Source organism: Dermacentor andersoni, chromosome 9 (genome assembly GCF_023375885.2).
Source record: "Dermacentor andersoni chromosome 9, qqDerAnde1_hic_scaffold, whole genome shotgun sequence".
NCBI lineage: Eukaryota > Metazoa > Arthropoda > Arachnida > Ixodida > Ixodidae > Dermacentor > Dermacentor andersoni.
The window spans coordinates 116,223,911-116,239,148 of NC_092822.1; the positions used below are offsets into that span (position 1 = coordinate 116,223,911).

Genomic DNA, 15,238 nt, shown 5'->3' on the forward strand with positions numbered 1-15,238 from the left:
GTCCAATAGCTCTTACGAATTGCTTGTGTAAGCTCTTCGAAAAAATGATTAATCACAGACTCATACACTTCCTTGAATTCAACAATATACTCGATCCCCATCAGTGTGGCTTCAGACAAGGGCGGTCAACAACAGATCATCTTGTGCGCATTGAAGGATATATTCGCGATGCCTTTGTACACAAACAGTATTTCCTCTCCATATTCCTCGATATGGAGAAGGCATATGATACAACATGGCGCTACGGGATCTTGCGAGATTTGTCGGGAATGGGCATCTGTGGAAATATGTTGAAAGTAATTGAAAGCTATTTGTCCAATCGTACCTTCCGTGTAAAAGTCGGCAATGCACTGTCACGTCCCTTTACCCAGGAAACTGGTGTACCCCAGGGAGGCGTGCTCAGCTGCACTCTCTTTATTGTTAAGATGAACAAACTACGTGCTTCACTACCACCTGCCATTTTTTATTCCGTATACGTAGACGATATACAAATAGGCTTCAAATCCTGCAACCTCACAGTATGCGAAAGACAGGTACAGCAGGAATTAAACAAAGTGTCCAAATGGGCAGACCAAAACGGATTTAAGGTCAACCCCCACAAAAGTTCTTGTGTTCTCTTCACAAGAAAGAGAGGCCTGGTCCCCGATCCTTGTGTAGAACTGGGCGGACAACAAATTCCTGTCAACAAAGAACACAAATTCCTAGGTATTATCCTTGACTCCAGGCTCACTTTCATTCCTCACTTAAAACATCTTAAAGAAAAATGTCTTAGAACAATGAACTTACTTAAAATACTCTCCCACACAACGTGGGGTAGCGACAGACAGTGTTTATTGAATATTTACAGGAGCCTAGTTCGATCACGGTTACATTATGGTGCCGTAGTATACCACTCTGCTGCACCGAGCGCGCTTAAGATGTTAGATCCCGTACACCATCTGGGTATCCGTCTGGCCACTGGCGCATTTAGGACAAGCCCTGTTGAAAGTTTATATGTAGAGTCGGATGAGTGGCCACTCCATCTTCAGCGAACCAACATCAGCTTAACGTATTTTCTCAAGGTTCGCTCTAATAAGGAACATCCGTGTTTCACAACCATTAACGACTTGACGTGTGAAACACTTTTTAATAACAGACCCTCTATGAGACTTCCTTTCTCACTGCGTGCAAGAGAACTTAGCAAGGAAATGGATGTCCCAATTCTCGAACAACGCCTAATGCCTCCAGCTAAGCTAGTACCGCCCTGGGAGTGGCAGCTGATAGAGTGTGACACATCGTTTGTAGAGGTCACTAAACATGCGCCAGAGACACATATCAAAATGCATTTCTTGGAGCTCCAGTACAAGTACTCGTGCACAGAGTTTTACACAGACGCTTCTAAGTCGCATGCCGGGGTGTCCTACGCTGCCATTGGTCCATCCTTCTCGGAATCCGGTGTACTGCACCCTGAAACAAGTATATTTACGGCTGAGGCCCATGCACTATTGTCGGCTGTGAAACATATCAGAAAATCAAATATTCAAAAAACAATTTTATTTACAGACTCCCTAAGCGTAGTGAAAGCCTTGAAGTCACACTGTAAACACAGAAACCCCGTAATTACTGAACTCTATTCCATTCTCTGTAGAGCGTATATGTCTAACCAGCATGTCATTGTATGCTGGGTGCCTGGACATAGGGGCATCGAGGGTAACGTTCTAGCAGACCAGATGGCCACATCAATTTCCTTGCATACAGTTAATCCTGCTGCTTCGGTCCCTGTCACAGACCTGAAGCCTTTTTTAAGAAGGAAACTGCGAAATCACTGGCAACGTATGTGGGACGCAGAAGTAAATAACAAACTGCACGTGATAAAACCACAGTTAGGTTCTTGGCCCCCCGTAACAAAATCACGGCGAACAAATGTCCTATTCTGTCGCCTGACAATAGGACACACATTTGGCACGCATAATTTTCTACTCACTGAAAATGATCCTCCAACCTGCGGTAGATGCGGGGAGAGGCTGACCGTCCTGCACGTCCTCCTGGAGTGTCGGGCAGCCGAACCTGAAAGAAGGAAACATTTTTCCCTAGCATACCGGCAGCACATCCCCCTACATCCGGTAATGTTACTCGGCCCAGAACCGCTATTTGACACCAACGCAGTTCTAAGTTTCCTGAAAGATGTTGTCCTGCATGTTTTTAGCCCCACATGTTCGTAGCGGGTCCTCTCTTCAGAGGATGCCGCTGCGATAGCTCTTTCGTATAGCACGCGCCTCTAGGCCCTTGTGCTTCCAGGGCTCCGGTGAGGCAGCAGTGCTCCAGGTAATTTTACTATCTCATATATCTTCTATTCTGCATCATACTTTTACGATGGATTTTAATGTTCAAAGTATTCGTCATGAGTCATCGCCATAATTTTATAGCACGTAGATTTTACGCACTTTACAGCGACAATTTTTAGGCCAGTTTACAGCCAAGTCACATCTCCATAATACATCGTCAACATCACCACTTGTCATGGCGCTCTTTGGCCAAACCTGGCCCTTGCGCCATTAAACACCACATATCATCATCATCTCCGTGTACTCGGCCTTGAAATGGATTGCTCCGGATCTGCGGGACCATGGGTCAAGAATGCAAAGCAACAGGCTGCAGAAACGATACAGTTGATACGTCGGATTGCGAAGAAATCTGGCGGAGCGAGCACCAACATGGCTCGCCTTCTTGTCCATTCTGTATTGCAACCACGACTCGTCTACAGAGTCCAGTTTCATCATCTAACGAAGGCACAATGGGCTCGCCTTGAGGCCATTAATAACGAAGCTATGCGGGCCATAACGGGACTACCACGTCTCACTCCGTTGCCAACCCTACAGGGTGAGTCCCAACTCAACACTATTGACGAACTCGTACACCAACGTCGATGCGCGCGCGCCCTAAAGCCATCATATTTCGGCTCGGCTGCTTCACTGGCCCGGTACATGGGACACGAAATAGACAATCCAGCATCTACGAGACCCGATGTAGCTCCGTGGAAAAGGGTACAATTAAGTGACAATAAGCCTCTTGGTCGTCTGTATAGCCCGGTTCCTCGTCAGGCGAATGCCCATGTTTCCCGCCTTCACCGTGCCGATGACAATCAAGACGATGCGACTCTTGTAGCATACACTGATGCCAGTGTTAATGGCACCATAATTCACACAGCTCTCGTGTATCCATTGATACCAGAGGCAGGCCAAGCGTGCTCGTATGTTGCCGATCCTGCACCACCGGCCTACCTTGCCGAGCTTGCTGCCATACGAGACGGCTTGGTCGCGTTGCTACCTACTGTTCATAATGATCGATACTCTCAACTCATAATTCGCACAGACTCGACTCAAGCCATCCACGACATACGTAGGGTATCTCGGTCCACTGTATTGTCAGATAGCACTCACCGCCTTGCTGCCACTACGAATATCCTCATACGCGTCCAGTGGGTGCCTCGAGCAGCACTGCCGGGTCTCCTTGAAGCAGATATGGCAACCCACCCACAGATTACAACATACCCACTTCCACATTTCCCTGAAGACGCCTGTGGACGACTGATCCGGGAAACGGAAAACCTCCGACGTACCACACGAGCTCTCATACCTCCGTGTGGGTCTGACCTCCCTGGTGGGTTAACCCGCCGAGAGGAGGTTACGTTAAGGAGGCTACGTGTCGGGGTCGACTGTTGTGACCCGTCTCTGGCCACAACAATACCATGGTCCTTACGGCTCATCGTGCCCATTTTGCAACACAGGAATCCAAAATGTGACAGTGATACACCTACTATGGACGTGCCCAGGACTTCATCTAAGCCGTCTCCGCCATCTCCGGGCCACAGGCCTCCGGCCTGGCCGCCCACCCGACCTTGAACGTTGGATTCATGGACCCCATCATCGTCCACTCCTAGATTTTTTGCACGAGTCGAACCTCTTCGTGTATTTCTAACATCTTTTGTATTATGCCTAAGGGCATGCTTTCGAATTAAAAAAAAAGAGAAAACGGGCTAGAGCCGCAGTACTACCTCGTATGGTCACGCCGCACCACGTTTATAGATCAGCATACGGCATCAACGTTTATAGATCGATAAACGTTGATGTCGTATGCTCGGACCATGCGCTATATAGAACAAAGATATCTGTAATCCAGCACATATCACTTCTATCACTGCACCTATCGCGTGGTTCGTGAACTGTCGCTTTGCTGGACAAGCTTAATTCACACTGTAAAGTATGGTGTTCGTAATAACAAAGCTATTTTATGCATGGGTGCAAACCTCATCCACCGAACCAAGTAGCCACGCAATGTAATCTGCAGCTAACAGTTTGAACGCTTGTCAAAGTATAACAGCACAGCTCCTATCGTAGCAGAACGGAACCCTCGCTGTTACGATCTTCGTGCATATTGCATTGCTTGTAAACCACCATGTAGAACTAGAGGATAATACTGCGATAATGTCACATTAGTGAATGGAACATTCAAAAATATACACTTGATCTCCGAGGCTCATAGTAGGCTCTATATGCGCGCACACATCGCGCTGCGTGCTCCGTGCTCGCCAACGCCAGCAGAAAGTACGGCCCTGCCGACTTAAGAGGAAGCTTTAACTCGGGCGCTCCTATCTAAATACATGCAAAAGGAGAATTCGTTTTTCTCGGCAACCACTGCATCAAATTTGACAAGGTTTGTTGCATTTAAAAGACAAACTTAAAATCTAGTGACTGTTGGTTTCGAATTTTTGAGTTAGGTTGTCAATTTTTTATTAAAAATTGGCAAAAATTGAAAATTTTTATAAAACGAAACTATCAAGTTTACAACTCTGTAACTCAACCACTAAAAATGATAATGCAATTCTGTGAATTGCATCTAGTAGTACATCTAAAGCGGACAAAATTGATATGTTACACATGAATATAAAAAAATTTAATCACAGGGAAATACAACTTTTGCAAAACCGTTGTAACCAACGTAACAAATTCACGTAACATGTAAAATGACATATTGAATTTGTCCGCTTTGAACGATCTAATGGATGCCGTTTACAGAACCGCGATATCAGTTCTTGATGCAGAGCTATGAATTAGTAAACTTCGTGCTTCTATTTTTTTCAAACGGTGAAATATTTGAAAATTGTTTTAAGAAAATTCAAGTCCTAAATCGAAATTCCGCTTCCAACAGTCACTAGAATTTAACTTTCTCTTTCAAATGCAACAAATTTCATCAAAATCGGTCCAGGGTTTATCTCATAAAAACGTTTTTGCGTTTTACATGTATTTGAATAGGCCGCGTCGGAGTTGGGCCCGAGCTAAAGCTTCCTCTTAAACCACTTCAGCACGTCTCACACAACCGTTTGCCACGTAGAAGACACCACGTCATATTAAACAGACCGCACGAGCGCGAAAAGAAACGCCAGAAACTACCGCCATGCGCTCGCCCAAGCCAGCATTCGAGATTTTGCGGCGGATGGACGTGCTTTATAGGGCTCCGTGGCGGCGACGACGAAATCATAAGTTCTTGTGCATGCTTTGAGCTTGCTTCTGTTTTTGATTTGCTGTTTTTCTAGCCTTTAAATAATAATTGGGTAGTTTTCTTCTTTTTTTTGTCACTCTCATTTTTTCGTGTGTGCGTGTGTTTCGTGTATACTAGGTTTTGCAAGATAGTCAAAGCGCCCTTTCGCGCCACGTGCTTCAGCACGTGCAACCGGGTGCGACGTTGAGTCCTTATGGCCTTTAAATAGTGAAGTGGCAAGACTAATAGCTAGTAGTGGTTTTACCGTGTGTGTGTTGGTAGGAAAGTGAGAGCGTGGCCGCGTGGTTGAACACGTGCGAAAACGTGTCATACCTTAAGTCTAGCTCTGCGGCTTTGACTGCTTTTAAAACATTTGTGAGAATTACTTTGCAGCATTTTAAGGATTTAGATCCTGTGCGTATCAGTTTTTGCCAGAAGGCACGTGCTCTGCATTACAATAGTAATATAGTATTTGCATTAGAAAAAGCCGTGCAATACATGACAAGAAAGCCGGGAAAGCAAGCAGTGCGCGGGGGGTCCCTCAAGGAAGATGAGGGGACGGATGACAATGGAGAGGGAAGCGAGTCAATCGGCACACACTGTGATGTCGATGCTAGGCTGGAGAAAATGGAGGCTTTCCAGGAAGAGCTTGTCAAACAGGTTGAATAGCACAAAAATGAGCTAAATAGGGAGCGTGATGCACGGAAGGTAGTGGAAAAAGGACTTGAAGCAGCCGAGGAAAAGCTGAACAGGGCCGCCATTGTGAACGAGAATGGTCAGGACAAGTGAAAGGAAAGTGAGTGCTAGCAAAGAATGTGGAATGCGTGCAACGTGGTGAAGGGTTAACTGGAAAGAGCGGCCTGGAAAGAAAGACCTACCTTGAGGCTGCCACGCGGAAAAAGCAGGGGCACAGGGGACAATGCCCCTTGTCGAGTGAGAATCGCGCGGAAAAGGTCAAAGGGAAGCGGGAGAGGTAGGAGAGAGTGAAAAGGTGATTATTGCCGGCGACTCAAATCTGGCTGGGTGCTCAGAAGCAATAGTGGAGAGGGTGAAAGGCGATAAAAGAGTGGCGGTAGGGACATTTCCAGGGCGGACACAGGGTGCTGTCATGGAGCGAGCGAAAGAAAAGCTCGCGGAAAATGCTCACATGCACAACCTTGTCATAGTAGCAGGGGGGCTAAATGACGTCCTAAACAGGAAAGGGACAGGACTAGCCCAGCGCTTGGCGAAGAGGGTGGACGACTTGCGCGAGCTGTCACCTCAGGTGCAGATCGTGGTGTGCACGGTGCCGAAGGTGCCTGTACGTGACGGTCACATACAAAGAGCCATAATGGCTGCTAATTAGGCGGTATGGAAAATGACCCGAGAGAAAGGCTTCGAGGTTGTCGAAGAAAACAGAGAAGTGAGAAGGTGTGGTGGTTTTCAACAAGACGGGATCCACTTCAATTACAGGCTTGCACGAGAAGTGGGCTGGCGACTTGCTGGTCGCGCTGTTGCATTTTTAGGGGGCCCACGGGCGCTCAGGAGGCCTGAGTAGGTGGTAATGAAGGTCCCCTAAGGAAACCTCAGTATAGCATCGCCGTCAATAACAGAAATAGGAGGAAAGCAAGAAAGAGAGCTCGCCATGCAATAGGCTACATGAACATGCAGGACGGCAGAAGAAAGGAAAAGTGGGCAGAGATTGAGGAGCAGTTAAATAGAGAACAAATAGGTGTGTATGTGGTTACAGACACGCACCTTAGGGACTGGGAAGAGCCGCCAGTGATTGAGAATTATGTTTCGGAAGGGTGCAACAGAACTAAGTTGGAAAGAAAGGAAGGGGGAGTCGGAATGCTAATACACCAGGAAGCCAAATGGAAAAGATAAAATTCAAAATGTCTAGAGCATCTTTGGTTATCAGGTACAATGAGGGGAAAAAGAACTTGGCTAGGCGTTACATATTTGTGGACCGGAAATAATAGCACAGAGAAGAATAAAGAGTTAGTGGAATGCATAAGCGCTGATATTAAGGGTTTCGGGAATGGTGCTGAAATTATCCTATTAGGTGACATGAATGCCCACATAAAGGATTTATATGGCTATACCGACAACAATGGGAAGTCAATGCTAGACCTTTGTGAGCAACATAACCTCGTTATCGTGAATACAGGGCCTAAGTGTGAAGGGCAGATCACGCGGGAAGTGGGAAACCGGCAATCAACCATTGATTACTGTTTGATGACAGAAGGAATTCATGATAAGTTGAGAGAAATGGTCATTGATGAGGAAGGGTATAACAGCATAGGGAGTGACCATAAACGTATCATATTGAATATGGGATATGTAGTTGGGAAAGAGAGCAAGGTGTGCAAAATGGCCAGGCAAATTTAAACGCTGAACAGATAACAAATATAGTCACTAGAGTAGAGGAAGAATTTTGCAAATGGCCAAGTAAAGAGTGGGAATATAGTGAGCTTTTAAGTGTAATAACGACAGAAATACGGAAGGAAACAACATGTTCGTTGGAAAGGAAAAAAGAAAACGAAAAGCTGGTGGAACAAGGAGATGCAACGGCCAACCAAGACAGCAACACTGGGGGAACGAAGAGAGCAGCGCGGTGCACAAGCGCGGCTGTAAATACGTTCCCTTGTTATCAATAAAGCAGTCTCAGCAGTCTTCTTCTTGCCACGACCGTGTGCATTACGCACGATACATGGTGTCAGAAGTGTAGATCGCTCACGGAACCATCACCGTCCTACGCCCGCCTGAGCCACTGCAAGTGGGCGACAACGCAGCGGCGTCCTGGAAGACATTCAAGCAATGCATCGAGCTGTACCTGATAGCAACTGAGCCCACGAAGCCACGCAGTAAGTAGCAGAAAGCTGCAATTTCTTTTGCACGTTGCGGGTCAAGAAGCAATTGACGTGTTTAACACTCTGAACCTATCACCGGAGGAAGCTAAAGACTATGACGTTTTGGTTAAAGCATCTGAAAACTACTGCTTGCCTAAGTGTAATGACACTTAAGAGCGATATGCGTTTCGCTTGCGTCGTCAGGCACACGAAGAGCCATTCGAACAGGTCTTTCGGTATCTGCAACTAAAAGCAAGAACTTCGGGGATCTACGAAATTCCATGCTGCGGGATCAAATCGTCTGTGGCATTTTAAGCACGTCCCTGCGAGAAAAACTTCGAAAGACCTGACCCTGGCCACAGCAGTGGAATGCTGCAAAGCTGAGGAACTTGCCGAATCGAAAAATAGGGCGTGGACGGCGGAAAGCAAGATTGAACCTGTTTTACGAACGCAAGCTAAACACGGACGCCAACAATGTCGGTACTGCAACTTCTCGCACGCGCCAGGGAAGTGTCCGGCGTACGGCAAAACATGCAACAAGTGCACGAAGCCTAATCACTTCGCCGCCTGCTGTACGAGCAAGCGAGCAGCCGTTGATGGCGTGCTCGAGGGAGCGGAGAGTGACATTGACTTCAACGTTCTTGAGATAAGGACGACGGAAAGTAAGCGTGGCCCCGAAAGTCGCGACTGGATTGTAACAACGAGCATTGAGGGAAGTGATGCGCAGCTGAAGGTCGACACGGGAGCGCAGGCTAACTTGTTGAAGGTCGATAGGGGAGCGCAGGCTAACTTGTTGCCGCGTTCACTGTTCAAAAGGCTCGGAACTAGGCAGCAGCCGTACCCCACGAGGAGCATCCTGCACCATTACGAGGGCGACAAAATACCACACAGTGGGAAGGTTTGCCTCGCCGTGCAGTTAGACAAACGGCATGTGCTGTTTGAGTTCTTCATAGTAAAGAAGCAAACCATCCTGGGCCTCGGGGGCAAGTGAGCAACTTATTGGTCTGGTCAACAGAGTGAACTCGGTGGACAGCAGCGAGGCATACGGAAGCTTAAAGCAGACATTCCCAAGGCTGTTCACGGGCATTGGCAGGACGCAGCGCGAGTACAGAATGGTGCTTCGGAAGGACGCTGTCCCTGTAGTACAGCCAACTCGGCGTGCGCCTTATGCCCTCAAGAAGCCGCTTAAGAAAGAACTCGACCGGATGAATGCTGTGAACATCGTCGAGAAGGTGGAAGAACCGTCAGACTGGGTAAGTCCTTTGGTTACCGTGAGGAAGAAAAATGGAGACTTAAGAGTAGGCATGGACCCGCGGGCAATTAATAGGGTGGTGAAGAGAGAGCACTTTCAGTTGCCATGCCAGGAAGAAAGCGAAGGTGATGTAACACATGCAAAGTATTTCAGCAGACTCGATGCAAACAGTGGGTTCCATCAAATTCCTCTCGACAAAAAAACATAAGAAATCTGCACATTCAGTTCGCCGTTTGATCGTTATCGGCATATCAGACTGCCGTTTGGTGCTGCATCTGCACCAGAAGCTTTCCAGCGTACAATGAGCCAGATATTCGACGACCTCCCGGGTACACGTGTGTACATTGACGATGTGCTAGTGTGGGGTTCTATGCAAAAGGAACACGATGAACGCCTGTACAAAGCGCTAGAAAGGGCACAGGCAGAGGGCCTAACATTGAATGCAGAAAAGTGCATTTTTGGACGTACTGAAATCAGATTCTTGAGTGATAATTAAGCTTAGTTCCAAAGGTATTGAGCCGAATCCCGACCTGATAAAGTTCCTTTTAAACCACCCTCCGCCAACGACCAAGAAAGACGTTCAACGCTTACTTGGCACTGTGAACTATATATTTCGGGAAATACTTGCCACTGTTGTCAGCCCACACTGAGGCCTTGCGCAGCCTGATTAGAAACGACAGTTTTCGAGTGGACGCAGGTTCACGAGCGTGAGTGGACGTAGCTCAAAATGATGCTGACGGAAGCACCCGTTCTGGCTATTTTTAATCCCGAGCTTTCCACGAAACTGTGTACGGATGCGTCAGCGTTTGCACTCGGAGCGGTGCTTTCCAGCAACATGTACGAGACTGGTGCCTGGTAGGCCACGCATCACGAGCACTCACGGAAACTGAGCAAAGGTACGCCCAAATAGAAAGAGGCTCTGGCCATAACATTCGGCTGTGAAAAGTTTAATGATTACGTTATTGGAAGACATGTCGTTATTGAAACCGACCGCGACCCATTGTTGGCAATTTCAAAGAAAGAAATAGGCGACATGCCACCCCGTCTGCAACGACTATTTCTTCGAGTGCTGAAGTACGAGTTTTAGTTGCAGTATGTTCCGGGCAGCAAATTGATTGTCGCTGACACCTTGTCACGAATACCATAACAGGAACAACCAGAAAAAGCCACAACGGACGTTGAAGTTCATTTGTTGGGCGCCCTGACTGCCGTTGTTGGACCAGCCACCCTATCCCGTCTGCAGGCAGCAACGGCCAGTGATGCAAGGACGCAAGACGTCATCTCCAGGCTGCAGTCGTCAATACCTGTAGAAGGCGAGCTAAAGCCCTTCGCACAAGAACTTTCTGTAGTCAACGGATTACTCCTCAAGGAAACCAAAGTAGTCGTGCCTGCAAGCACGCGAACAGAGATGCTGCGACGAGTGCACCATGGGCATCTCGGCTTAGGAAAATGCAAATTGAGGGCTCGCAAGTTGATGTATTGGCCAGGAATGTCAACAGATATTGCCCATTTCATCGACAGGTGTGACGTTTGCAAGAAGTTTGCCCATCGACAGGCTGACGAGCCCCTGTGCCAGCGCACCGATCCAGACATGCCATGAGTCAGAGTTGGTACAGATTTTTTTTAACACGCCGGGGAGCATTTTTTGGTCCATGACGCCTGCTCTAATTGTCCAGAAGTCGAGCACCTGCAGGAGACCTCTGCAACGACTATCATTCATAAACTACGTCAGATCTTTGCAAGGCATGGATTACCACTAAAAGTTTGCAGTGATGGCGGCCCGCAGTTTGCCTCAAAAGAGTTTAAAAATTTTGCTGCTCGTTATTACTTTGTGCATGCAATTTCCAGTCCCCGTTTTCCCAGGTCCAACGGACTCGCCGAGAAGGGCGTACAAGTGGTCAACCGGCTGCTGAGCAAGACTGAGAGCACGAAAGAGGAGTTTGGCTTGGGCCTTCTCAACTACGGGGTGTGTCCTCTCGAGGACGGCCGTTCACCATCGGAACTGCTAGGGACGAAGTTTCAGAACGCTACTTCCAGATTTTTCAGCGTCAGCGTCAGGTCCCGCCCAAAAACATGTTCAAACAAGGACCGCAGGAAGACCACTAGCTCCACTACAGAAGGGAGACGTCGTCCGCATCCTCGTAAATGGTAGATGGGAAATCATGGCGCAAGTCCAAGATCTCGTGGCCCCAAGGTCGTATACTGTTCTGACGGAGGATGGCCGGGTTTTCCGTCGAAATAGACAGCACCTTAGCAAAACACCAGAAGCGCTTCATCGAGCCATCCATTACCAGGCGGACGACTGCGACGACACCCCCGATTCATCTTCGAGCGCAGTCTCGCAGCAGCGGCCAGAACCTCCGCAGGCCCCACCGGATCGGCCACCAGCATGCACACCAGGCCCGCCCAACATCCTAGATTCACTGAGGCGATCTACCAGACCGCGAAGACTACCAGATCGCCTGGCCTACACGCACGGATTCCAGCAGACTGAAACGGCCTAGAAGTGTCGACTGCTACTCATCGATACTGAGTGCTTTCCGTGTTTTCAGTGTTTTCATTCTTCAAAGAAAGGAGGATGCAACGGCCAACCAAGACAGTGACACTGGGCGAACGAAGAGATCAGCGTGGTGCACAAGCGCGGCTATAAATACGTTCCCTTGTTATCAATAGTCTTCTTGCTGCCACGACCGTGTGCATTACGTATGATACAGGAGATATGAGAAGCGATCGCCGAACTACAGACAGCATACCGCGAGCACAGGCAGGCACAGTAAGCGCAGTTGAAGTAGCCAGTAAGTGGGAACTATACCGGGAGAAAAAAGTCTATGGTTCAAATGCAGGTGCAAACAAAGATAAAAGGTGAAAGTGAACGTTGGTTGTCAGAAATACGTGAGAAAAAGAAGGCCGCACCTAGAGTTTATTGGAACCACATCAAATTATTAGGCAGGAAGTCAACAACAATACTACTACATATCCTAGACGAAGACGGAAACAAATTGGAAGGGAAAGCGGCATTAAATTACAGCCGAATCTTTCCAAGTCAATGACGAGGTTGTATTTAAAAAAAAAAGAGCATGAAAGAGAACCAGATGGAAAAGGAGCTGTTGCTGACGAATTTGAACTGGAAGAAAGCCGAAGAGAAAATTCCTAAGCGTGCAGCCACAGGGCTTGACGAGGTTCCCGTTAGAATGATTAATGAACTAGGAACAGAAAGTAAGGAAGCTCTGGTGAAAACAGTGGAAAAAACTTTAAAAGATAGACGAATACCAGCCAGTTGGCGACAAAGTAGAATGAATTTAATTTATAAAGGTAAAGAGGAGAAAGCTAGAATTCACCCGTATAGACCGTTGACCATTACATCAGTAATATACAGGCTACCAATGCAGGCAATCAAATTAAAGCTGCAAAATTGGGCAGAGAATAATGGCATTCTGGGAGAACTTCGTAATGGCTTCAGAATAGGTAGGCGTTTGGATGCTAGCTTATTTGTTCTTACTCAGTGTATTGAAATATCAAGAGTACAAAGGAGACTGTTATATGTGGCCTTTTTAGACATTACAGGGGCGTAAAACAACGTAGACCGCAAGATTTTGTGGGATATTCTGGAAGGGGAAGGCTTAGGTGACGATTGCCTACAGCTTTTGAGAGATTCACCTAGAAAATACCGTTTGCATTGAATGGGAAGGGATGAGAAGCGAGGAGACAGTTGATATCAACAAGGGACTGAGGCAGGGGTGCCCTTTATCGCCACTGCTGTTTATGATGTACAAGTTAAGGATGGAGAGGGCGCTAGAAGGAAGTAATATCGGGTTTAATGTCCCATACGAACAGGCGGGTACAGTAGTAGATCAGCAGTTTCCAGGTTTATTTTAGCGGACGACATTGTGTTGCTAGCTAAGAACCAAAGTGATTTGAAACGTATGGCTAATATTTGTGGACAGGAAGGCAAGAATTTAGATCTGAAATTTAGTGTTAGAGAATGAGGTGTTATGGTATTCAATGAAAACATTGTACAGACAGTGGCAATACAGGGCCAGGAAATACCTCGGGTAAGAGAATATAAATACCTTGGTATATGGATAAACGAAGGCAATAGATATATGGAAACACAGGGAAAAACAATAACAGTAAAGGTGAAGAGAAATTCAGCCGTAATGAAGCGCAGAGCGCTTTGGGGATACAATAGGTACGAGGTCCTCCGAGGTATGTGGAAAGGTGTAATGGTTCCAGGAGTTAGTTTTGGAAATGCGGTTGTTTGCTTGAAATCAGGGGTACAATCAGGACTCGATGAGAGCCAAAGGTCAGTGGGTCGCCTCGCATTGGGCGCTCACGGGAAGACTACAAATGAAACTGTGCAGGGTGATATGGGCTAGACTAGTTTTGAAGTGAGGGAAGCCAACAGTAAAATTGATTATGAAAAACGACTGAGGAATATGGAAGGAAGTAAATGGGCTTGGAGAGTGTTCCAGGTATCTGTACAGGAAACACATTGATTCACAGTGGAAGAAAATAACTAGGAAGCTTACCAGCAAGTATGCGGCCTGTAGGGTGGGCAACACGGCAACAAAGAAGGTCAAGCAGGAAGTCAGAGATGCTGAAATAACCTCATGGGTGGCGGCAATGGAAAAGAAACCTGCCATGAGTAACTACTTAAGAGAAAAAAAAGAAAACGAAATCAGGAAAGAAACAATTTATTATAACTCAAAGGGAAGCTCATTACTTTTCGAAGCGAGATCGGGATGCCTTAGAACACGCACCTATAAGCGAGATATAAGAAGGAAGACGAAGTATGTGCTTGCTGCGGTAAGATCTAGGGAAACGATAGAGCATGTTTAATTAGAATGTGAAGACGTCTGTCCAGCGGTCGATTTAGGCACCACTGGCCTCCTTGGAAGAACGCTAACATAATCCTAATCCATAAGAAAGGGGACGCCAAAGACTTGAAAAATTATAGACCGATCAGCTTACTGTCCGTTGCCTACAAAGTATTTACTAAGGTAATCGCAAATAGAATCAGGAACACCTTAGACTTCTGTCAACCAAAGGACCAGGCAGGATTCCGTAAAGGCTACTCAGCAATAGACCATATTCACACTATCAATCAAGTGATAGAGAAATGTGCAGAATATAACCAACCCTTATATATAGCTTTCATTGATTACGAGAAAGCGTTTGATTCAGTCGAAACCTCAGCAGTCATGGAGGCATTACGGAATCAGGGTGTAGATGAGGCATATGTAAAAATACTGGAAGATATCTATAGCGGCTCCACAGCCACCGTAGTCCTCCACAAAGAAAGCAACAAAATCCCTATAAAGAGAGGCGTCAGACAGGGAGATACGATATCTCCAATGCTATTCACAGCATGTTTACAGGAGGTATTCAGAGGCCTGGAGTGGGAAGAATTGGGGATAAAAGTTGATGGAGAATACCTTAGCAACTTGCGATTCGCTGATGATATTGCCTTGCTTAGTAACTCAGGAGACCAATTGCAATGCATGCTCACTGACCTGGAGAGGCAAAGCAGAAGGGTGGGTCTGAAAATTAATCTGCAGAAAACTAAAGTACTGTTTAACAGTCTCGGAAGAGAACAGCAGTTTACGATAGGTAGCGAAACACTGGAAGTGGTAAGGGA

At 46.9% G+C, this 15,238-nt stretch overlaps 2 pseudogenes; both read left to right on the top strand.

Annotated features, from left to right (window-relative positions):
* Window positions 1–9,339, top strand: part of LOC140213350 (uncharacterized) — a 31,731-nt pseudogene extending 22,392 nt beyond the window's left edge.
* Window positions 9,340–9,460: 121 nt separating this feature from the next.
* LOC126529627 (uncharacterized) lies at window positions 9,461–12,104 on the top strand (annotated as a pseudogene).
* Window positions 12,105–15,238: the final 3,134 nt, after the last annotated feature.